At 32.6% G+C, this 24314-nt stretch overlaps 3 long non-coding RNA genes across 3 annotated transcripts; 1 reads left to right on the top strand and 2 right to left on the bottom strand.

Moving 5' to 3' along the window:
* Positions 1–3153: 3153 nt before the first annotated feature.
* LOC135148283 (uncharacterized) lies at positions 3154–4022 on the bottom strand. The gene is made up of 3 exons (XR_010286267.1): positions 3918–4022; positions 3769–3811; positions 3154–3211 (listed from the first exon to the last, which is right to left on the bottom strand). It is a non-coding gene; the product is annotated as an uncharacterized LOC135148283 (long non-coding RNA).
* A 13329-nt stretch (positions 4023–17351) lies between these two features.
* Positions 17352–19462, top strand: LOC135148222 (uncharacterized). The gene is made up of 2 exons (XR_010286154.1): positions 17352–18811; positions 18991–19462. It is a non-coding gene; the product is annotated as an uncharacterized LOC135148222 (long non-coding RNA).
* A 3153-nt stretch (positions 19463–22615) lies between these two features.
* On the bottom strand, positions 22616–23484 carry LOC135148265 (uncharacterized). The gene is made up of 3 exons (XR_010286236.1): positions 23380–23484; positions 23231–23273; positions 22616–22673 (listed from the first exon to the last, which is right to left on the bottom strand). It is a non-coding gene; the product is annotated as an uncharacterized LOC135148265 (long non-coding RNA).
* Between the last annotated feature and the right edge of the window lie 830 nt (positions 23485–24314).

Below are 24314 nucleotides of genomic sequence, written 5' to 3'. Positions count from 1 at the left end.
TTTCACTTCTCGTGACGATTTTATAATGAAATTGAGATGGGTTTGGAAGGATTTTTTTTTTTGTTCGTATATAATATGGCCTAAATTATTTTGGAATTTAGGGGGTATCAAAGGGTTAGTGGGAAGGGAAGAAATTATTGGAACAAATCGACAAATGGAAGCAGGAGCGACGGCAGCGGATCGGGTTCCATGATATCCACCGTCTGCACCGTACATATAATAAATGGGTCCTGGTCCCTGACAACCAATTGTCAGGACATGTTATTTAACACACACTTCTAAGCCCGTTGGAGATTAAAACTTCGTTTTTTTAAGTATCCGCTATAATTTTTCGCGGATAGGGACTTTCTCTTTCTACGGAAAATTTTTGTGGAAAGAAAAAGTCCCCGCGGAAAATTATAACGGATACTTAAAAAAAAAGTTTTCAATCGCAACCCTTAAAATAGCTGTGTATTAGATAAGATCTGCATGACAATCAGTTGTTAGGACCAAAACTCATAATAAATCAATGCCTTACCCATTATATTAGTGGATATTGAATTAATATATCGCGTGCTTGGGTTTTTTTTTTTAAACTTTAAAGATAAATAAACTATATGAAATTTAGGAATTTTTTGAAAATGATAACATGTGAGGAGACTATATTTATATTATACTTATTTAATTCAAAAATTTAATTTATGAAAATCTGATTATCTAACTTAAAAGAAATAGAAGGATTGTAACTTAAAAGGAATAAAAGAGTCGTCGTATATTTAATAAAATATGTTTCACAATTTAAAATACATATTAATCATGAAAAATCAACATAGGCAAGAGTGTTCCTTTGCAAAATTCATCGAATACATATATTTATAACATTTATTGAATATAAAGAAAATTTTAATTAATTAGGTAAAAATAAAAAATTACAAGTGTTTTGGAAATATACCAAATATAAATATAATTTTACTCCGTGAGATTATATAAATATAATTTTATTTGGCAAGATATCCGTCGTAAATGCCAGAATTGTGTTAGGTTTATAAATAATATCCTTCTATTATCCACCGAAGTACGCTCAAGTAAAATTGTTCACCGGACTATATATATGCAGATTAGAAATATATGGAATATATTAATTAAATTGACATGTTTCCCATAATAGCAAAAAAAAAAATGGTCTGTTTAGAGAAATTTAACTTACAGAAAGGATTGCCAATCAACTTACTTCAACAGGCCACCATATCTCCGGTGCCCTTTTTGGCCAAACAACCTCTTCTATGCTTTCTGAACAAGCAACACTCCCTAGACCTCTGTGCTCATCAACACAACTAAACTCTAAACTGGAAGAGAAAAAAAAATTTCCATGATCAGTTGAAAATCAGAATGGAAAGTTGGAGCTCTCGTGTTCATCACAATTGTAGAACTCATTCCAAGCTAGGTACTCTAGTTGTTGGATAATCCTTATAACAATCAGGTGACTAAGAATTTGAAGGAAAAGACGTATGAAAGTTTCACCCCCTATTAAGTTCACAATATCAGTCCAACTATATGCAAAACACAAACATGATGCTACTGCTTAGTTCTACAGAACACAAATTTCTAATAATTGATAAATTCCATTTCACGTAATGACTTTAGTAATTGATCAAGTGTAGCTAAAGTTTTCACATAAACTGATATTCAGTGGAAATCTCTGAGAAGTATCATGCAACATATTAGGCATAGGTACAAGAGATAACCTTGTTTTCCTCGATTTCTTTAATGGAAACCCAATGCGAATGAGGCAGGTCCATAATGTCCCCTACCCTGTCCTTGTTCTCGGCTGGACTCAACTTAGTGAGGGTACGGCATATCCCATTGATGGTATCAGATTGTGGAAATAATTGTAAGTTCATCACATAATATTTCAGGTTGAAAGAAACAAAAGAGTCAGACCAACAACATATACATGTTCAGAATCTTTTATGACCATAAGCAAAGCCAAATAAATTTGCATATTTATGTCGTTCATGTAGTGTCGAAGTTTCCAAACTAGCAAATATAAATTTTGATTATATTCATCACAGATTCTTCTTATATATCCATATGGAAAACACACTCCTTAAAAATATCTTTAAAAGGGTTACATAGCACTTGATAAGCATCAGCAATCAGAAGACCGAAAAAGGATTAATCTATGTTAGAACATTTGTGAACAATCAATCTTTTCTTCATTTCTGCATCCTCACCATTACTATTAGGTCTCATTAGTTCTACAACACCCCTCAATCGTTCAATATCCAATACACCACGATGAGCCACAGCAACCCCACCATCAGCAGCCACAACACCAGCAGCAGCATCATGAGCACCATTCCAAAGATACGCCAAGAACAGTACCAGCAGCTCGCTCCATTTCAATCTGTACGTGCATGCCACCCCATTAAGCTGATACATTGAGTTATGGGGCAAAATTATTGGAGCAGTGTCCGAAATTTCAAATTAATTAATTTTTACTTTAATATAAATTTAAAAAAGTAACTTGTTTGTATAAATATTGGGATACACATTATCACAACCCTAAATTAACCCTAAATATCGGGTTAAATATGAAAATTCATATCAACTTCCAAACACATGAACAAATTAACCCTAAATTTATGTGGACAAATTATCACATCAATATCGGGATCCCACACACATATATTCAAATTTGTGCTGTTGTTTATAATTTTTTTATTAGCGAACTACCTTTTTTTAATAATTTCAGGTTGCAAATTCAACCTGTAATAATTTTTTGTTTGAATAACAATTATATGTTTATAATTAAATACTATGAGAATTTGAAAAATAAATCTTGAACGTCAAATATATGCAAATCCTACAATAAAAATTCCCTAAGACCATAGCAGGACATAATTAAGAATGCATGAAACTCTAGTTTCACGAACAATGTTATGGAATTCATTACTTCTGCCTTGAACATGTATAAAGATCCTAATAGTCAGGTATTTCTAAGTAACATTTTACAGCCTTTAAGAAGAATCTGTCCCTTGTTTGGGTTCCTTCTTTTTTATTGCCTCCATTGCCTACACCAAGCAGAATAAATAGAGAATATGAGATAAAGATCAGACCTATATATAATTTGTTTTAAATATAAATCAAATGCACATTATCAGAGCTGCTGTACCTGTTTCAGTGCTTCCTGAAATTCATCTGAAGGGTTGGCACTTCTTCTTTCAAAGCACTGAAAATAATGAATGGTTAGTTGATCAGGTGTCTCCTATGTGACAACAGAAAAAGGGTATTTAACCAATATAAAATTTGCTTCATTAATCATATCCTTATATGCAATATTTAGTTTCTGAGTATTGAGTACAACATCCCATGACTGAAGCAACCTAGGATATGACTGGGCAAGTAACTAAAACAAGTAGCATGAGATCACTGCTGTACAAGAATCGGTGCATTAAAATTTGCACATCATATATTTCAGTAATTAATCTTACCGTGCATGAAAAATTAGCTAATTTAAAAGACTGCACACAATGTGCCGTAATCATTGTAGCTTAAGTGAAAACAAATGTAGAACAAATATACAATGCACTGCATTTTTGCATTTGCACAAGGTTTATAATTATAAGAATTGAAATAGTGAACGGTAAAGACATTGAAAGCCAAGTAACCATGTCTCTCTACCGCGTAACACTAATTATTGGGTGCAAACTGCAAAGAAAGAAAATGGCCACTCAAGAACTATGTTAAGTGGTCTAATTAATTACTAAATACAAGATTTATACTCACATGGTCAAACGGTGAAAGATCTCTAGCTGGATCCATCAAAGCACTGAAAGTTAATTCCAAATAAAAGGCTCATGATTACAATTTGAAGTTGATAACAAATATGGTTGAAAACTCGAAAAAATCAGTAAGCACTAAAACAGGTTAATTACCATTCTTCACTGCCGTAGTATTTTATATAAACTTGTCCCTGGCCAGCTATTTCAGTGTCACAATTAGGTGCCAGTACAAACTCTCTTATCATGACCTGAATAAATAAGAACTATGTTGTCAGATTGGTACATATCTTCTCTTTGGAAGAAAATATTCATATTTACTAATGGTTAGACCACGGGAGAAAGTTTCAATTATATAAAGGAACCAATTATTTACAAAATTTATTACATTTTCTTGTAATGAGTGATAAATTTAAAGTGTATGAATGAGGTTAATATCAATTAAAATGTTCAATAGGTTTATATCTGACCAACAAAAATGCCTACAAACATTGTTGACTTAGGAGGAAATCTGCTTTTTCTTTACATATTGATCAAATTTGATCAATATGTAAAGAAAACTTCACAGTTTTCACTGACTAAAATCTTAGTTGTGTATTTCGAGATATCACAGCCAGCACAAGAGTCCATTTATTTTATTTATATCACATTTCAAATAGAGATATGAGGCATGAGTCATATAATGATTTTAAAATGTTTATTTTAATCAACTTATATAGTTATTAGTGATTATAAAGATGTGTTATAAATAGACCACAAGGAAAAACTCAAATATGACTTTAGAGTTAGCGAATTTCCACCAACCATAGTTGAGGAGAAACATACCATTTTGAAACTAGTATTAGCATTAGCTTATAAAGATAATCCTTACTGTTATCTGCAGATGTTTGCTCACGAGAAATTTTGCACTGGGCTATATGTATATGCAAACTAGAAATGTATGGTGAACAGTAATTAAAGTGACATGTTTCCAACAAAAGGAAAAAAATACGTATTGTGCAACTTTCAAGTAATTTAACTTACAGAAAGTAGTACTAATTAACTTACTTCAGCTGGCCACCATATCTCGGGTGCCCTTTGTGCCCAAACTACGTCTGGCTGCCTTTTTGCCCAAGCAGCAACACTCGCTAGACTTCTGTGCACATCAACACAAACAATTTGAAAGAGAAAAACAAATTTCCATAATTATTTGGTATCAAAATGGAAATTTGGATCTTTCGTATACATCACAAGGAGAACAAAGTTAAAAATTCTCGTTTCAAGCTAGGGTTCCAATTGCTAGATAATCTTCATAATGATTAGGTGATTAAGAATTTGAAGAAAAAGAAGTCTAGAACTTTTCACCCCCTATTACGCTCAGATATCAGTCTAATTATATGTAAAACACAAACATGATGCTATTGGTTAGTTCTACAGAACTCAAATTTCTGATATTGATCAAGTCCATATCAGGTTATACTTTTGATAATTGATCAAGCTCCAGTTAACTTATTCATATAAACTGATATCCAGTGCAAATATCTGATATGTATCATGAACATATTAAGCATATATAGGTATAAGATGAACCTTGTTTTCCTCAATTTCCTTGATGGAACCCAATGGGCCAGAGGCAGGTCTATAATTGCCTCAACATTGTCCTTGTTCTCAGCTGGACTCGACTTGGTGAGGGTAGGGCATACCCCATCTATGGTATCAGATTCTGGAAATAATAAGTTCATCACATAAGATTTCAGACTGAATTAATTAAGAAACAAAAGGGAGAGACCAACAACAAATACATGTTCAGAATCTTTTCCGAACATAAGCCAAGCCAAATAAATTTGCATATTTATGTAGAATTCATACAGCGTCCAAGTTTCCAAACTAGCAAAATTAACTTTTTGTTATATTCATCACAGAATCTTCTTCTCAATATTGAAAACAGCTGCTTCCTGATAATATCTTTAAAGGGGTTTCATAGCACTTGATAAGCAGGACTGATGACAAGTCCAAGATTAATTAATCATGCTAAAACATTTGTGAGCACAATAAAGCACAAAAGAAATCATGTATTGTAATAGATGCCTCTCAAAATCCGAAGAAAGTTCAAGTATCAAACACAAGTAAACTCAAATATATTCCAGGCAAGTACATCTAATCGTAAAATCAGAGCACAGAATTCAATCATAAAATAGATTGGGGAAACCAGGCTGATCAGATTCCATCAACTCTACTATAATAAATATAAGGGCTAATGAAAATGCATTTTAATTGATGTGCGAAAATCAACTCATTAGCATAATCAACTATAAATACCCATAAAAGTGCTTCAAATCGTATACTAGCCCTAACCAAAATGCATTCAATCATTTAGCAAGAAAAGAAGAATCACTAAATCTATATCCGGCACCAAAACATATTAGTTAATTAGCGTAAAAAACCTCTTGAAAATGCAGAAATGTAAGACTGAATCACAAGAAACGACCTTTTTGATGATGAGAATTGAGTGGGATCGAGGGCTGGATTTGGGTGATATCTCTCTTCTGTCTTCTCACATAAGTCTTCATGTTTTGCTTGTAAAAATCTGATTGTTGATGAATTTTTATGAGCGAAGAAAACAAGAAATTAGGGTTTTGAGATGGAATGTGATGGGTCTCTCGACTTCTGTTGGGTATATATATACACAAACACATTAATTTCAGCAGCATGCCTGATTTGTGGATTTGCAGCGCAATGCGCTTTCATTCTTGATTCACGAGTATGATTGTTCAAATGTATGCTTACACTACTGCTATGGTTTTGAGTTCCCCACCACCTCTTATATACTCCTAGAAAAATAATTATATATGTATAAAATCATGTATTTTGCAAACAAAAGTCCGAAATAAATAATCTTTTCGTACAATTTTTAAGTATTAATTTTACTATAATATATTTATGTATTTATATATATATATATATATATATATATATATATACATCATTTGATATAATTAACGTTATAAAAGGAACCACACTACTATAATAAATAAATATATTAGAATTTAAATTGATACCGTTAATCATTAACCATATATATAATCTTTTCTTTTTGACCAGCAGAAACTCATTAAACCCTAAATAATATACTATATATATATATATATATATATATATATATATATATATATATATATATTCCAAAATTTTAATTTTTGAAAGCCTAATCATTTAATTTAAAAAGAATAGATTAGTTTCTGTATATTTGGTAAAATATGTCCGAGATTATAAAGTGCATATCAACCATGAAAAATTAACATACACAAGGGTGTTGTTTTGAAAAATTCATGCAATACATATATTTATCTAATTTTTTATTGAATATAATGTAAATTACAATTATTTATAAAAATAAAAAAATTACAAATTCTTTCTTTCAAAATCATTGAGATTTATGAAATAGTCCAAAATTAACTATACAGTGGAATCATAAATATAACAAACAATTTCTTTTTGAAGTTATAAATGTTTTAGAAATGTACCAAATATTTGTTGAATTTAGAAACCCTCATTATTTTGTACTTATCTTATTATGCCTTATAAACATACTCGCTAGCCATTTTTTTGGCTCATACTTTCGTTTACTAAAGATTGATTGGAGAAACTTAGATGCATAATTCGTAAGAGACGAGAGGTCATTATATAAATAATCTTATTTATAATATCTGGATTCAGTGTAAGGTCTACATCGTCAAGTTCTAGTAGATATTTTGTATTGAATAGTTTTGACCCGTTACCACTAGTATAAAATTTGGGCTACAAAGAATGTTGTATATAATATCGTGGATTTTGGATTCTACATGTTTATAGAGTTATAGTCTAAAAGATTCTTGTTTGTTGCTAACACAATTGTTGTGTGTGAGTTATTAAATTAATCATACATTATTTTATTTTACGGTTTTTCCCATAACAATTATATATCCTGATCCCGAATTTGTGACGATCACAAGTTATAATTGTTTAGATTGTTGCTTACGAAGATCACTTGTTGAGTGTATACCTTTGACAACCACTACAACAATTATGGGTATTTACGACGTATTTTAACACTAAATCAGTCGTAAATGGTCCAATTACGACGAATTTTTTCCGTCATTTTACTCGCGTGAAAAGTTCAAAAATCGATCGCAAGTTCATATTTTCGTCTTAAGTCTCATATAAGTGGGTCCCATCTTCTAATAGAATAATAAACAACTTACGACGGAATTTTTTTCATTTTAAATTCTTGGGCCCCAGTTTCTGTAAATTTAATTTTAAAAACAAGAGAAAATAAAATTGATTTTCAAAAATAAACAAAGAATATATGATAGAAAATTCCGTCGTAAAGTAGAACTTACGATGAAACTTGTGATGAACAAATGTCGGAAGTTGCAGAAACACTAAATTATGACAAAAATTATTCGTCATAAGTTTGTCTGTTCAAAGGAAAATTTTAGCTTGTTTTTTGGTTTCGTGCCAATATCCGGTATCCAAAATATATATTGAACCTGTCCATACATATATTCACATACATCTAAAACCAATATGTACCACACTCACTATCAATCCAAAATTCACAATCAACCACGCAATTAGATATAAGAAACCATAACTTTTATAATTAACATTCATTCATGTGCAGAACTTACACCATATCCTAGATCCATATTCGTCCATGTAAATAAGTCAAATTATCTTTACATAAAATTAGATCGTCTTACAACATAAAAGCATCCATAATATGTCAAAATCAGTTTAGAAATACTAAAATATAACCCTTGATTACTGGACCACCTTTAGATATAACATTCATTTTTAAACAGCTATATTTATATAATCATGTGAACTTACAACGGCGTAGTTACGACGGAATCGGAACCCATTCTATTTTCATTTATTTGTTTATTTTTAATTAGCCAAATATGTTAACTTACGACGGAAAAATAAAACATACTATTTTCATTTATTTTTCGTTTTAAATAGCTATAATTATGTGGACTTATGACGGTATCGGAACCATTTTATTTTCATTTATTTTTAGTTTTTAAATATCTAAATATGTTAACGTACGACGGTTTAGTTACGTCGAAAATGTAACTTACGGCGGTTATTTACGACGATTTTTTCAGCGGGAATTTTTTTTATTATATTTTATTAATTTGCGCCTGAATTCTTAGCGAATCATACAACGGAAGTTTAAAGCATTGATAAGCCAAGTTATCATGTCCTCCCTAATGCATAACATTGTTGGTGCAGAAGGAAGAAAATTGTCACTTAAAAAGTACTCCCTCCGTCCCTTTTTACTTGTCATCTTTGAGTTTGTGCCGGTCAAATTGACCAAAATTTGACTGAAATTTTAATATTTCATCAAGTGAATAAATAAAAAAAATATGTCACCGAATATAACTTTTAATATACTTTAAGATGTAATTTTCAGTTTTTTAAAATATTATAAGAGTGACTTATAATCTTTGGTAAAAAATGAGTCAATTTGACCAACAAAAATAGAAATGTGACAACTAAAAAGGGACGGGGGAAGTATTTTAAGTGGTCTTACTAAATACAAGATCTATATTTCACATGATCAAACGGTGAAAGATCTCTAGCTGGATAGGTCAAAGGAGTGAAAGTTAATGCCAAATAAAAGGCTCATGATTACAACTTGAAGCTGATATGAGATATGTTAAAAGCTGAAAATAATCAGTGTGAAGTTCAGCCACTCAAACATGTTAGCACTCTTCACTGCCGGAGTATTTTACAAAAACTTGTCACTCAGCCACTTCGGTGTCAGAATTAATTAGGTGCAAGTTATAACTCTCTTTCAAGACCTGAAAAAATTAAGGACCATGGCTTCAGAGCCTGCAAAAGAGTCTATTTATTTTAATTATATTACATTCCATATGACGTAGGATTCATGAGAATATGATAAAGTTCAATAAATAGTATCAACTCATATAAAGATTAGTGATTATAAAGATGTGTTCTAATTAATATTATGTAATCATTGACGAGCATGAGAAAAAGCTCATATCTTAATTGAGATTACTCTGGTGTATTTATATATATTGGAAGCTAGTCAAGGAAAAATGTTTTTGTGAGCCAACATTCACCGACCATAGTAGAGGAGGAACATACCATTCTCTTCTGAAATTGATATTTGTCTTAGCTATATAAAGAATATCCTTCTAATACTATAATCTGCTGAAGTATGCTAGGGTTAAAAAGTTCACCCGACTCTCTCTCTCTCTATATATATAAACAAACTAGAAAATATATATGGTAGATAGTAAACATGTTTCCCACAATAGCAGCGGAAACAAAATTGTGCAAGAAATTTAACATACAGGAGGATTGCCAATCAACTTCAGCAGGCCACCATATCTCCGCTGCCCTTTTTGGCCAAACAACCTCTTGTGCTCTTTTTGCACAAGCAACAACACTCCCTAGACCTATGTGCTCATCAACACAACTAAATTGGAAAAGAGAAAAAATTCCATATTTACTTAAAAATCAAAATGGAAAGTTGAAGCTCTCGTATATATGACAAGTAGAACAATGTTAAAATTTCTCATTCCAAGCTACGTACTCCGATCCAATTGTTGGAAAATCCTTATAACAATTAGGTGACTAAGAATTTGAAGGAAAAGAAGTATGGAAGTTTCATCCCCTGTTAAGCTCACAATATAAGTCAAACTATATGCAAAACACAAACATGATGCCACTGCTAAGTTCTACAGAACACAAATTTTTAATAATTGATAAATTCCATATATATATCAGGTAATGACTTCAGTGAAAAGTGCAGCTATAGTTTTCCCATACACTGATATCCAGTGAAAATCTCTTTTAAGTATCATGCAACATATTAAGCATAGGTATAAGAAAACCTTGTTTTAATTTCTTCCAATTATTTAATGGAACCCAATGCGCAAGAGGCAGGTCCATAATGTTCCCTACCCAGTCCTTGTTCTGGGCTGGACTCCACTTAAGTGAGGGTAGTGTTGAGTGGGTGTCAAACCAAGTCCCACATCGTAAAGAAAAAGTAGCCAAACAAGTCCATTAACTTGAGTTCTTATGAGAGGTGGAGCCAAAAACAAATCCGCCTGAGCTCGGCCATGGCTACAACCAATAATATCATACTAATGAGGCCGCCAGGCTGTCAGGTACTTATCACAAAACAATAAGTGGTTGGGCCTCTTTTCAATTTTGTTGGCCGACCATGAATAAAATCGAGGAATTTTATTCTTTTAAAATTCATTCAAAATTATAAAATATGCACTGAAAATTGATCTTTTTCCTACAAGTTTTAAGTATATAAAATTTATGTATCATAATATTCTATATTAAAATAAAATGTTATATTGTGTAGGCAAATAATTGATGATATATAGTAATGGGAAAAATGGCTCCTACTGTCCTCTCCGCATATATATAAATACACACACATATATATCCGCTTTGGATTTATTTAGGAATAAATTCCTAAATTTGGCTGGAAGTTGGAACATTCAACATGCCCATGCTTATAAAGATGTATAAAAGATATAAGAAATTCATATACATCATAGAAAATGGTTTTAACACATCGATAATCAAACGCGAAAAGTAAAGAAGGGGTGCAAATCATCTGAGTACAACTCCTCTTGTTTGTCTTGCACAACCTTTCCATGAAATCGACACCCTCACCTAAGGTTGCCTTCTTTCCTTCTTTAAAATTCCACAACTCGGGTACGGGATATCTTCCACTTGAATTATACTCGTTTAACTCTGTTAGTGCCGTCACCACCAAGTTATACACTTCATCACCCCACTCACTCTTTATGATCATGAGGCTTTCATCTTCGTCATTGATAACTCTCTGACAGGTCACCTGAAATCGAAGCATACAATAAGGAAATAGAGAGAGAGAGAGAGAGAGAGAGAGAGAGAGAGAGAGATCGTGATGAGCAAGGAAAAGAAAATAGAGTGATCTAGAAACTGTCCCGTTACAAACTACTACAATGTCAGGGAGAATACAAGTCATTAATCACAATGATTAGTGACTGTAAAAAGAAATGGTCTGTGAAAAGGGAGAAGCTATGACTTTCGAGTTGACAAGTAAATTTATCTACAGAATGCTTACCTTGCTATCTTCACCAAATGTTATGACCTTAAAGGGGTAACAGTTTGGATCCCGAAGCTTCTCCTCTAGCAGAGATAATGAAAATTTTATTGCTTTCAATTCCACTTCGGCAGGAGGATACTTTATCTTTGCAGCAGCAAGTATGGGTTTGAGGTTACGGTCTCCCATCAGCTTGACACCAATATAGGCCCTCACGCTAGTCCGCCTATCCTTCAAAGCCTATTGAAACAATAAAATGATCACCTTTAGTGGACACTATCAAAACAATACATATTTTTCAGTTCCTATTTTTCCGAACTAGAAATTGCAGACATTTGCTTATATATAATTGTTATCAACAAAAGATAATTGCTATCGAGTGTGCATGGTTTGTAGTACAGGTAGAGTCATGTTATCATGAATGACTTGGCTAAAGTATGCAGGCTAAACTTTCACGGCCCTGAATCGCTCATAATTCATGCAAGTAGATATTCATAACAAACGAGATTAAATATTTCACTTCATTTTCCTATGTATGGACAATGAAATTATTACTCGAGCAAGACATGTAAAAAAAACTCAGATTCATTGACAATGAAGTCCATATTAAAATGTAAGACAACCAAACAACTCACATTTATTAGCTTTTCTCGAGCATCTTGTAACTGGTAATTGTTGTTCCTCTCCTTGACAAGTAGAGCTTGATATGAATCTTGAAGACTTTCAAAATCTTCATCCTTCTCCTTCAGTTTTTCTTCCCTCTCCTTCAATTTTTCTTCCCTCTCCTTGAGTTTTTCTTCCAATGACTCCATCTTTTTCTTCATTTCCACAATATCCTCACCATTATTATTTGGTCTCATTACACCAATATAACCGGCAGGACCCCAGCATTAGCAGCCACAACACCTGCATCACCAGCACCAACAACACCACCAAGCACACCATCACCCTGCGGTCCTCTTTCCAAGTTTTGCTCCATTTTAATCCGTGCATGCCATAACATTAAGCTGGTACCTCAGTTATCCAGGTAAAATTATTGGGGTATTTATGAAATTTCAAATGAATTAATTTTTACTTTATATAAAGTTAAAATAATTTGTATAAATAAAATGAACTTAAAATACAAATTGTAACAAGAAATATGTTAATTGCAAACTCTTTTTGAATATCTTGTAAAAAAAACACACGTCCAATATATTATTATAAATTTGGGCCCTTATTGGCCGGGATGTAGGGTCTCAGAGTGCAGGGATAATTGTATATTTAAGCATCCACTTCCCGAATACACATATACATTTATGCAAATAATATTATATATTTATATTTATTGCAAGAACTATATCAGTTTATAGCAACACAAATAAACAAAAGAAATAAAATCACAAGATAGTAAGATGAAATGTAACAAGAAAGAGCTACCGAAGGAGTGAATTTATGTTGAGCAAAATAGCTTCATCCCCGCTTCTTCTCATCATCAAAGCACAGATATTTTTAAGTTTTATTCAAGCAAATGAAGAGAAGTACCATTATTTCATATAACATGTAATACATAAATTTTTAAATTTTATCCACACAAATGAAGAGAAATATTAAATTTTCTTACAACACATATATGATACATAGAAAAACGGTAGAAAATAATCGCTTAGTGTGTTTCACTTCAGGTCTTCACCCTTAAGAAGTATTCAAATATCCAAAATGATATAACTTACAAAATGGAAGGGAAAGAGAAAAAGCAAAAATCAAGCTAGCAATCTGAAAATGGAGGTGCAAAAACCAATTGATAACAATGACTTACATGCTCCAATATAAAGGAGCGTAGAAATAATAATATATACGGTAGAATCTTAAATTTGTGTGTAATATCTTTACTTTTATTAAGTACTGTAATGTATGTATTGTATTGATCTTTGTTGTGACCTTTTGCAAACATATATTCTTAAGTTTTGCATATGTTATTACATTTATGTCTTGTATATGTAATTAAATTTATAAAATTAATATTTATAAAGAATATTTGAATTAAGTTAAAAGTAATATCTACAGAAGGAATAAAAGATTAAGATTTATTAAAAAGATTTCTATTTTCTAGAAGAGTCACGTGTGTAATGGTGAATAAATGTCAATTTGTTGGGCCTCAATGAACTGGATCATAAAATGTGGATCATAAAAATGGCCCGATGACCTAATTAGTGTTCTGGACCCTCAAATTTGAGTATATATTATTTTTAATGGGTCGTGGAGATTGGGTAGGTAGTTGATACATTTTAGCGAGTTTAGTGGGCACTTTGATATAAAACTCAAAAATAAATTTAGAGCTCTAATGATGATTAAGAAAACAAACCAAGTCTAATCAAACACATATAGAAATCCTTTAATTTCCTCAAGAAGATTATCGAAGAAAAAAAAACTAAACAAAATAAATGGATGGTATGGGTTTTCCACGGGAGAAAGTGGATGAAAGCCCATGAAATAATAGGTGGCTACTTCAAGAACAAAGAGAATTTTGGATTTATGAGATTACATGTTAAAATTAAATGAGTCATCTTCTAATGTGATCGGGCATTGAAGATATCCTTATAGGCATGAACCAAATGGATCAAGATACCTATATTTTTTTCGACAAAATGGGAAGAATTCATCAAAATACTGAAATCCAGTCGGAACAAACTCCGAATTGTCACCTACAATCTGATTATGAAATAAAAAATAAGTTAAACAAGTAATCATTTTGTTTTCAGATCGTTTAACACATATAATATCAAAATTTTTTAATCTAAAAAATATTACAATGAAATCTCGAACAATCCAACCTACCTTTACATAAGCACAATTTGTAGCGCCCCAATGTTCAAAAATATCAGTTAATCAACTGATATTGGAGCAACAATTGCACTTAAAATATGAACAATTTTGTTGTAAAATGTGAGCTCTTACGAAAATCATCACCGTCCCATATTTGATTCAAGCTTTATGAATAAGTCAAAAAATATTATGTAAGTCCTTATTAGAAAATTTACCGAAATCCATAACAAGATGCACAAAAATATCAAAACATAAAACAACATCCAAAAAAATGGGCATGACCAGTAATCTTGATAACAAGCACGAACTTTATAAGAACTCACCCAATAAAATTAGATCTTGATTTATTAAAACAATGCTAAATATGAGAGATGATGGTAGATAGAAGGGGCTTAATTAGTGAAGGGGATGAAGTTGAATTATCACAGCTCAGGTTAATTATATTGCGTTTATATTTAAAGTTCATTTTTTTTATGTTCAACACAAAACTATGTGCTTGTATAACCTACCAAAATAGTTACCACACTAAATTTTATATGTTTGAGACATTTTCATTGGTGTGATTATTGTATAGGAAGGGGGTTGACCATTATTAAGAAATAAGAGCCAATCAAAATGAGTCAACTTATAATTTTTAGTGCTTAGCATGTGCTCATGACACACACTAGAAAAAATTATAACAGTATATCTGTTAATTTACCTGAAAAAATTCCAAACCCCTCTACGAACAATTTCCAGGATAGCTATGACTGCAATCATACTCTGCTCGTGCAGGAATGGAACTTCCAAGTCCAAAACCATTTGAATCCACGAAAATCTCAGTAACACATTCAAAGCCTATCATAAATAAAAAGAACCATCAGTTTGTCTGTTAACCAGGGGAACAATGTGTTTGAGCTCGACAATTTGTTTTTATATCATGAAAATAAATAGAATTTGTAATTGAATAAATTACTTACAATGGCGGCATAGTATACACTTTTGTAGGGGACAATGAGCTTGTCTCTTAACCAAGGGTTAGTTGATTTTCTGTTGAGAAATTTAACATACAGGAGGATAGCCAATCAACTTCAGCAGGCCACCATATCTCCGCTGCCCTTTTTGGCCAAACAACCTCTTGTGCTTTTTGCACAAGCAACAACACTCCCTAGACCTATGTGCTCATCAACACAACTAAATTGGAAAAAGAGAAAAAATTCCATATTTAGTTAAAAATCAAAATGGAAAGTTGGAGCTCTCGTATATATGACAAGTAGAACAATGTTAAAATTTCTCATTCCAAGCTACGTACTCCGATCCAATTGTTGGAAATCCTTATAACAATTAGGTGACTAAGAATTTGAAGGAAAAGAAGTATGGAAGTTTCAGGCCCTGTTAAGCTCACAATATAAGTCCAAGTATATGCAAAACACAAACATGATGCTACTGCTTAGTTCTACAGAACACAAATTTTTAATAATTGATAAATTCCATATATATCAGGTAATGACTTCAGTGAAAAGTGCAGCTATAGTTTTCCCATAACTGATATCCAGTGAAAATCTCTTTTAAGTATCATGCAACATATTAAGCATAGGTATAAGAAAACCTTGTTTTAATTTCTTCCAATTATTTAATGGAACCCAATGCGCAAGAGGCAGGTCCATAATGTTCCCTACCCGGTCCTTGTTTTCGGCTGGACTCCACTTAAGTGAGGGTAGTGTTGAGTGGGTGTCAAACAAAATCCCACATGGTAAAGATAAAGTAGCCAAACAAGTCCATTAACTTGAGTTCTTTTGAGAGGTGGAGCCTAAAACAAATCCGCCTGAGCTTGGCCATGGCTACAACCAATAATATCATACTAATGTGGCTGCCAGGCTGTCAGGTATTTAACACAAAACAATAAGTGGTTGAGCCTCTTTTCAATTTTGTTGGCCGACCATGTATAAAATCGAGGAATTTATTCATGGCCGGCCAACAAAATTGAAAAGAGGCCGAACCACTTAATGTTTTGTGATAAGTACCTGAGCGGGACGGCCTCATTAGTATGATATTATTGGCTCTAGCCGTGACGGAGGTCCATGCACGGATTTGTTTTTGGCTCGGCGTATCAAAAGAACACATGCTAATGGACTTGTTTGGCTACTTATTTTGAAGACAAATCTGCTTTATCTTTAAGATGTGGGACTTGGGTTGACACCCACTCAACACAACCCTAACTTTGTGATTTTTCTTTTGTTTATTTGTGTTGCTAAACTGATATAATTCTTGCAGTAAATATTAATATATGATAGTATTTTCATAAATGTATATGTGTATTTGGGAAGTGGATGCTTAAATATATATACAATTATAGCTGCACAATCAGAGGGGGGCTGAGACCGCACAGCCCGGCCAATAAGGGCCCAAATTTACAAATAATATTCAAAAAGAGTTTTCAAATAGTATATTTCTTGTTACAATTTGTATTTTAAGTTTATTTTATTTATACAATTGTTTTAACTTTATATATAAAGTAAAAATTAATTGATTTGAAATTTCTACACACCCCAATAATTTTACCTGGATAACTGAGGTACCAGGCCAATGTTATGGCATGCACAGATTAAAATGCAGCACAACTTGGAAAGAGGATCGCAGGGTGATGGTGTGCTTGGTGGTGTTGTTGGTGCTTGTGATGCAGGTGTTGTGGCTGCTAATTTGTAAGTTAGCAGCCTTTTGTACATGCTCAGTAGACTAAAAAACCTGGGACTTTGACTGTTAGTTGAATGTAAGCGCAAAAAATTTAATGTTTTACAAGCAAGCATAAATTTCTATGTATCTCCCTACTGATTTTTTACTGTGAGAATGTAACTCTTAGGAATCGATTAAATCATTTTTTACGGAAAGGAGTTTCCCCTGTTCTTGATACTGTTGTCATCAGAACATAAGATGCTCTGCTCTGTCTCTTTGTAAAAAAGATTCAGCAACAACTGAACTTCCACTTTCCTCATGGCCAGCTACCTCATTTACACTAATTTGACCATAAACTAAACCTCTAATAGCATGCTCCTTCTTGTTGAGATATCCACCTCCAGGGAACTACGGCACATAAGTGTTAAGGAACTGTAAACTTCTCTCAGAATAAATCGCTTTGGTTACCTCACTTTAAATGATGAAAAAACATCACAATATATGTTGCTCTAATGTTCTTTAATTCAATTTTGATTGTTCAGATTTGTAGTCTATTATAAGGTCTACTTAAGCCTTTCCATGAGAAGATAATTTAGCCTTATTTGGTCTGTTCTGACCACAGCTGAGTCAGACTCCATTTGATTACGATGTCGAAAAAATTACAATGGAGTACCATAAGTTGTTCGGTAAAGGGGATGATCTGAAATTTTTTTCCCCTCTAAATCTGCAAACCCCTTTTGTGAATGCTATGTACAGCCTTATCCAGTGGCCAACCAAACTCTAAAACACGTGATTCAAGTAGCCAAATCAGTGAATATATACTGTTGCAAGGGTGCTGTTTTTTTTTTTTTTTGGGGGGGGCGGGGCCGGGTGGGTGGGGGTGTCTTTATGGATTTACAGAGTGTTCTAGCAAGTCAGAAAAACATTGTAATGATTTAAGGATTTTTTTAGTATCCTTTCTGATATTATACTCTTCCAAGTTAGAACCGGAAAACCTGGCCTTCCTAGAATAAAGTTTTTGTGCAGGGTTATACTCACAAGAACAAGAATGATTAACACTCTGCTGAGTGCTGACCTCACATTTCAAATTTCTGGAAGTATAAGGATCTGTTCTGAAATTTTTTAATTTATATTGGAAAATGTAGTCGTGGTACTACCCAATTTCATTATTATTGTAGATTTCGCTTCTACAGGGAGTTTGGTTTACCTTTTATGGGAAAAAGTAAGTCCAATCTACAGAAGTATCCGTAATTCTCTAGTCATATATTGACTGTCTTCCATAGTACATTAAGTAGGAACCTTTTGGTATAGTTTCTCTAATTGTCTTGCACTTGTGAAAATTGGCAGAATTGTCCAGTTCCTTATGAAAAAAATTTTCATTTTGCATTTGACCAGTGCACTTTCTCCTTTTTGTGCAGGTTTCTCGACACAAAAGAGGCATAAGAAATGGACCAAAGGCATTAAAACCTATTCCCGTCATCATCCGTTGCAAGTGAGTTTTTCTTTTTCAATTGAATTAATAACTCATACTATGCCTATACTATGTTGTACTGATGACAAGTGCAAATGTCATTTCAGTTGCATATAAACCTGTACCAAAATAAATTGAAATAGGGATCTTCTTTTGTCATAATTTCATGGGATTTCCGCTTGACCATTGCACCTATACAGGGCCTGTGGTCGAGTGAAACTGCCACATTTCTTCTGTTGCAGCGGGGAAAGGGGAAATCCTGGTGCACAGAATGGTACAACCAACTGATTCAAGCTCATCAATGTGGTACTGGACAGTTGATGGACCAAAAATGCAGCGGAGTAAGAGTTTCTTGTTGAACATTACAAGGCTATTCCAGGATTGAGTTAACTTTCCAAGTTTCTATCCTATGGTATACTGAACCATGACTGACAGACTACAGGTGTAATGGTCACAGATTTCTATTATTAAACTTTGTAAGATTTTTGTTGCCTTTTCTTGTAGTGTTTTTCTCCATGAGGTTAGTCTCCTGGAGTCACTCTTGCTCGGTCAGTATTTTCCACACAAAGATACTGGAATAATGAGTGACTATAAATTAATAGTAGCTCATGGATAGATGGTGAATGTGGTTTTGCTGAATTCAGGGTAATTTCTCCGGAGGGTCCCCTCTAATTTCACTTCTCGTGACGATTTTATAATGAAATTGAGATGGGTTTGGAAGGATTTTTTTTTTTGTTCGTATATAATATGGCCTAAATTATTTTGGAATTTAGGGGGTATCAAAGGGTTAGTGGGAAGGGAAGAAATTATTGGAACAAATCAACAAATGGAAGCAGGAGCGACGGCAGCGGATCGGGTTCCATGATATCCACCGTCTGCACCGTACATATAATAAATGGGTCCTGGTCCCTGACAACCAATTGTCAGGACATGTTATTTAACACACACTTCTAAGCCCGTTGGAGATTAAAACTTCGTTTTTTTAAGTATCCGCTATAATTTTTCGCGGATAGGGACTTTCTCTTTCTACGGAAAATTTTTGTGGAAAGAAAAAGTCCCCGCGGAAAATTATAACGGATACTTAAAAAAAAAGTTTTCAATCGCAACCCTTAAAATAGCTGTGTATTAGATAAGATCTGCATGACAATCAGTTGTTAGGACCAAAACTCATAATAAATCAATGCCTTACCCATTATATTAGTGGATATTGAATTAATATATCGCGTGCTTGGGTTTTTTTTTTTAAACTTTAAAGATAAATAAACTATATGAAATTTAGGAATTTTTTGAAAATGATAACATGTGAGGAGACTATATTTATATTATACTTATTTAATTCAAAAATTTAATTTATGAAAATCTGATTATCTAACTTAAAAGAAATAGAAGGATTGTAACTTAAAAGGAATAAAAGAGTCGTCGTATATTTAATAAAATATGTTTCACAATTTAAAATACATATTAATCATGAAAAATCAACATAGGCAAGAGTGTTCCTTTGCAAAATTCATCGAATACATATATTTATAACATTTATTGAATATAAAGAAAATTTTAATTAATTAGGTAAAAATAAAAAATTACAAGTGTTTTGGAAATATACCAAATATAAATATAATTTTACTCCGTGAGATTATATAAATATAATTTTATTTGGCAAGATATCCGTCGTAAATGCCAGAATTGTGTTAGGTTTATAAATAATATCCTTCTATTATCCACCGAAGTACGCTCAAGTAAAATTGTTCACCGGACTATATATATGCAGATTAGAAATATATGGAATATATTAATTAAATTGACATGTTTCCCATAATAGCAAAAAAAAAAATGGTCTGTTTAGAGAAATTTAACTTACAGAAAGGATTGCCAATCAACTTACTTCAACAGGCCACCATATCTCCGGTGCCCTTTTTGGCCAAACAACCTCTTCTATGCTTTCTGAACAAGCAACACTCCCTAGACCTCTGTGCTCATCAACACAACTAAACTCTAAACTGGAAGAGAAAAAAAAATTTCCATGATCAGTTGAAAATCAGAATGGAAAGTTGGAGCTCTCGTGTTCATCACAATTGTAGAACTCATTCCAAGCTAGGTACTCTAGTTGTTGGATAATCCTTATAACAATCAGGTGACTAAGAATTTGAAGGAAAAGACGTATGAAAGTTTCACCCCCTATTAAGTTCACAATATCAGTCCAACTATATGCAAAACACAAACATGATGCTACTGCTTAGTTCTACAGAACACAAATTTCTAATAATTGATAAATTCCATTTCACGTAATGACTTTAGTAATTGATCAAGTGTAGCTAAAGTTTTCACATAAACTGATATTCAGTGGAAATCTCTGAGAAGTATCATGCAACATATTAGGCATAGGTACAAGAGATAACCTTGTTTTCCTCGATTTCTTTAATGGAAACCCAATGCGAATGAGGCAGGTCCATAATGTCCCCTACCCTGTCCTTGTTCTCGGCTGGACTCAACTTAGTGAGGGTACGGCATATCCCATTGATGGTATCAGATTGTGGAAATAATTGTAAGTTCATCACATAATATTTCAGGTTGAAAGAAACAAAAGAGTCAGACCAACAACATATACATGTTCAGAATCTTTTATGACCATAAGCAAAGCCAAATAAATTTGCATATTTATGTCGTTCATGTAGTGTCGAAGTTTCCAAACTAGCAAATATAAATTTTGATTATATTCATCACAGATTCTTCTTATATATCCATATGGAAAACACACTCCTTAAAAATATCTTTAAAAGGGTTACATAGCACTTGATAAGCATCAGCAATCAGAAGACCGAAAAAGGATTAATCTATGTTAGAACATTTGTGAACAATCAATCTTTTCTTCATTTCTGCATCCTCACCATTACTATTAGGTCTCATTAGTTCTACAACACCCCTCAATCGTTCAATATCCAATACACCACGATGAGCCACAGCAACCCCACCATCAGCAGCCACAACACCAGCAGCAGCATCATGAGCACCATTCCAAAGATACGCCAAGAACAGTACCAGCAGCTCGCTCCATTTCAATCTGTACGTGCATGCCACCCCATTAAGCTGATACATTGAGTTATGGGGCAAAATTATTGGAGCAGTGTCCGAAATTTCAAATTAATTAATTTTTACTTTAATATAAATTTAAAAAAGTAACTTGTTTGTATAAATATTGGGATACACATTATCACAACCCTAAATTAACCCTAAATATCGGGTTAAATATGAAAATTCATATCAACTTCCAAACACATGAACAAATTAACCCTAAATTTATGTGGACAAATTATCACATCAATATCGGGATCCCACACACATATATTCAAATTTGTGCTGTTGTTTATAATTTTTTTATTAGCGAACTACCTTTTTTTAATAATTTCAGGTTGCAAATTCAACCTGTAATAATTTTTTGTTTGAATAACAATTATATGTTTATAATTAAATACTATGAGAATTTGAAAAATAAATCTTGAACGTCAAATATATGCAAATCCTACAATAAAAATTCCCTAAGACCATAGCAGGACATAATTAAGAATGCATGAAACTCTAGTTTCACGAACAATGTTATGGAATTCATTACTTCTGCCTTGAACATGTATAAAGATCCTAATAGTCAGGTATTTCTAAGTAACATTTTACAGCCTTTAAGAAGAATCTGTCCCTTGTTTGGGTTCCTTCTTTTTTATTGCCTCCATTGCCTACACCAAGCAGAATAAATAGAGAATATGAGATAAAGATCAGACCTATATATAATTTGTTTTAAATATAAATCAAATGCACATTATCAGAGCTGCTGTACCTGTTTCAGTGCTTCCTGAAATTCATCTGAAGGGTTGGCACTTCTTCTTTCAAAGCACTGAAAATAATGAATGGTTAGTTGATCAGGTGTCTCCTATGTGACAACAGAAAAAGGGTATTTAACCAATATAAAATTTGCTTCATTAATCATATCCTTATATGCAATATTTAGTTTCTGAGTATTGAGTACAACATCCCATGACTGAAGCAACCTAGGATATGACTGGGCAAGTAACTAAAACAAGTAGCATGAGATCACTGCTGTACAAGAATCGGTGCATTAAAATTTGCACATCATATATTTCAGTAATTAATCTTACCGTGCATGAAAAATTAGCTAATTTAAAAGACTGCACACAATGTGCCGTAATCATTGTAGCTTAAGTGAAAACAAATGTAGAACAAATATACAATGCACTGCATTTTTGCATTTGCACAAGGTTTATAATTATAAGAATTGAAATAGTGAACGGTAAAGACATTGAAAGCCAAGTAACCATGTCTCTCTACCGCGTAACACTAATTATTGGGTGCAAACTGCAAAGAAAGAAAATGGCCACTCAAGAACTATGTTAAGTGGTCTAATTAATTACTAAATACAAGATTTATACTCACATGGTCAAACGGTGAAAGATCTCTAGCTGGATCCATCAAAGCACTGAAAGTTAATTCCAAATAAAAGGCTCATGATTACAATTTGAAGTTGATAACAAATATGGTTGAAAACTCGAAAAAATCAGTAAGCACTAAAACAGGTTAATTACCATTCTTCACTGCCGTAGTATTTTATATAAACTTGTCCCTGGCCAGCTATTTCAGTGTCACAATTAGGTGCCAGTACAAACTCTCTTATCATGACCTGAATAAATAAGAACTATATTGTCAGATTGGTACATATCTTCTCTTTGGAAGAAAATATTCATATTTACTAATGGTTAGACCACGGGAGAAAGTTTCAATTATATAAAGGAACCAATTATTTACAAAATTTATTACATTTTCTTGTAATGAGTGATAAATTTAAAGTGTATGAATGAGGTTAATATCAATTAAAATGTTCAATAGGTTTATATCTGACCAACAAAAATGCCTACAAACATTGTTGACTTAGGAGGAAATCTGCTTTTTCTTTACATATTGATCAAATTTGATCAATATGTAAAGAAAACTTCACAGTTTTCACTGACTAAAATCTTAGTTGTGTATTTCGAGATATCACAGCCAGCACAAGAGTCCATTTATTTTATTTATATCACATTTCAAATAGAGATATGAGGCATGAGTCATATAATGATTTTAAAATGTTTATTTTAATCAACTCATATAGTTATTAGTGATTATAAAGATGTGTTATAAATAGACCACAAGGAAAAACTCAAATATGACTTTAGAGTTAGCGAATTTCCACCAACCATAGTTGAGGAGAAACATACCATTTTGAAACTAGTATTAGCATTAGCTTATAAAGATAATCCTTACTGTTATCTGCAGATGTTTGCTCACGAGAAATTTTGCACTGGGCTATATGTATATGCAAACTAGAAATGTATGGTGAACAGTAATTAAAGTGACATGTTTCCAACAAAAGGAAAAAAATACGTATTGTGCAACTTTCAAGTAATTTAACTTACAGAAAGTAGTACTAATTAACTTACTTCAGCTGGCCACCATATCTCGGGTGCCCTTTGTGCCCAAACTA

This window comes from Daucus carota, chromosome 8, assembly GCF_001625215.2.
Source record: "Daucus carota subsp. sativus chromosome 8, DH1 v3.0, whole genome shotgun sequence".
NCBI lineage: Eukaryota > Viridiplantae > Streptophyta > Magnoliopsida > Apiales > Apiaceae > Daucus > Daucus carota.
Note: the sequence above shows the minus strand (reverse complement) of the source record. Positions and strands in the feature narration are given on the sequence as shown.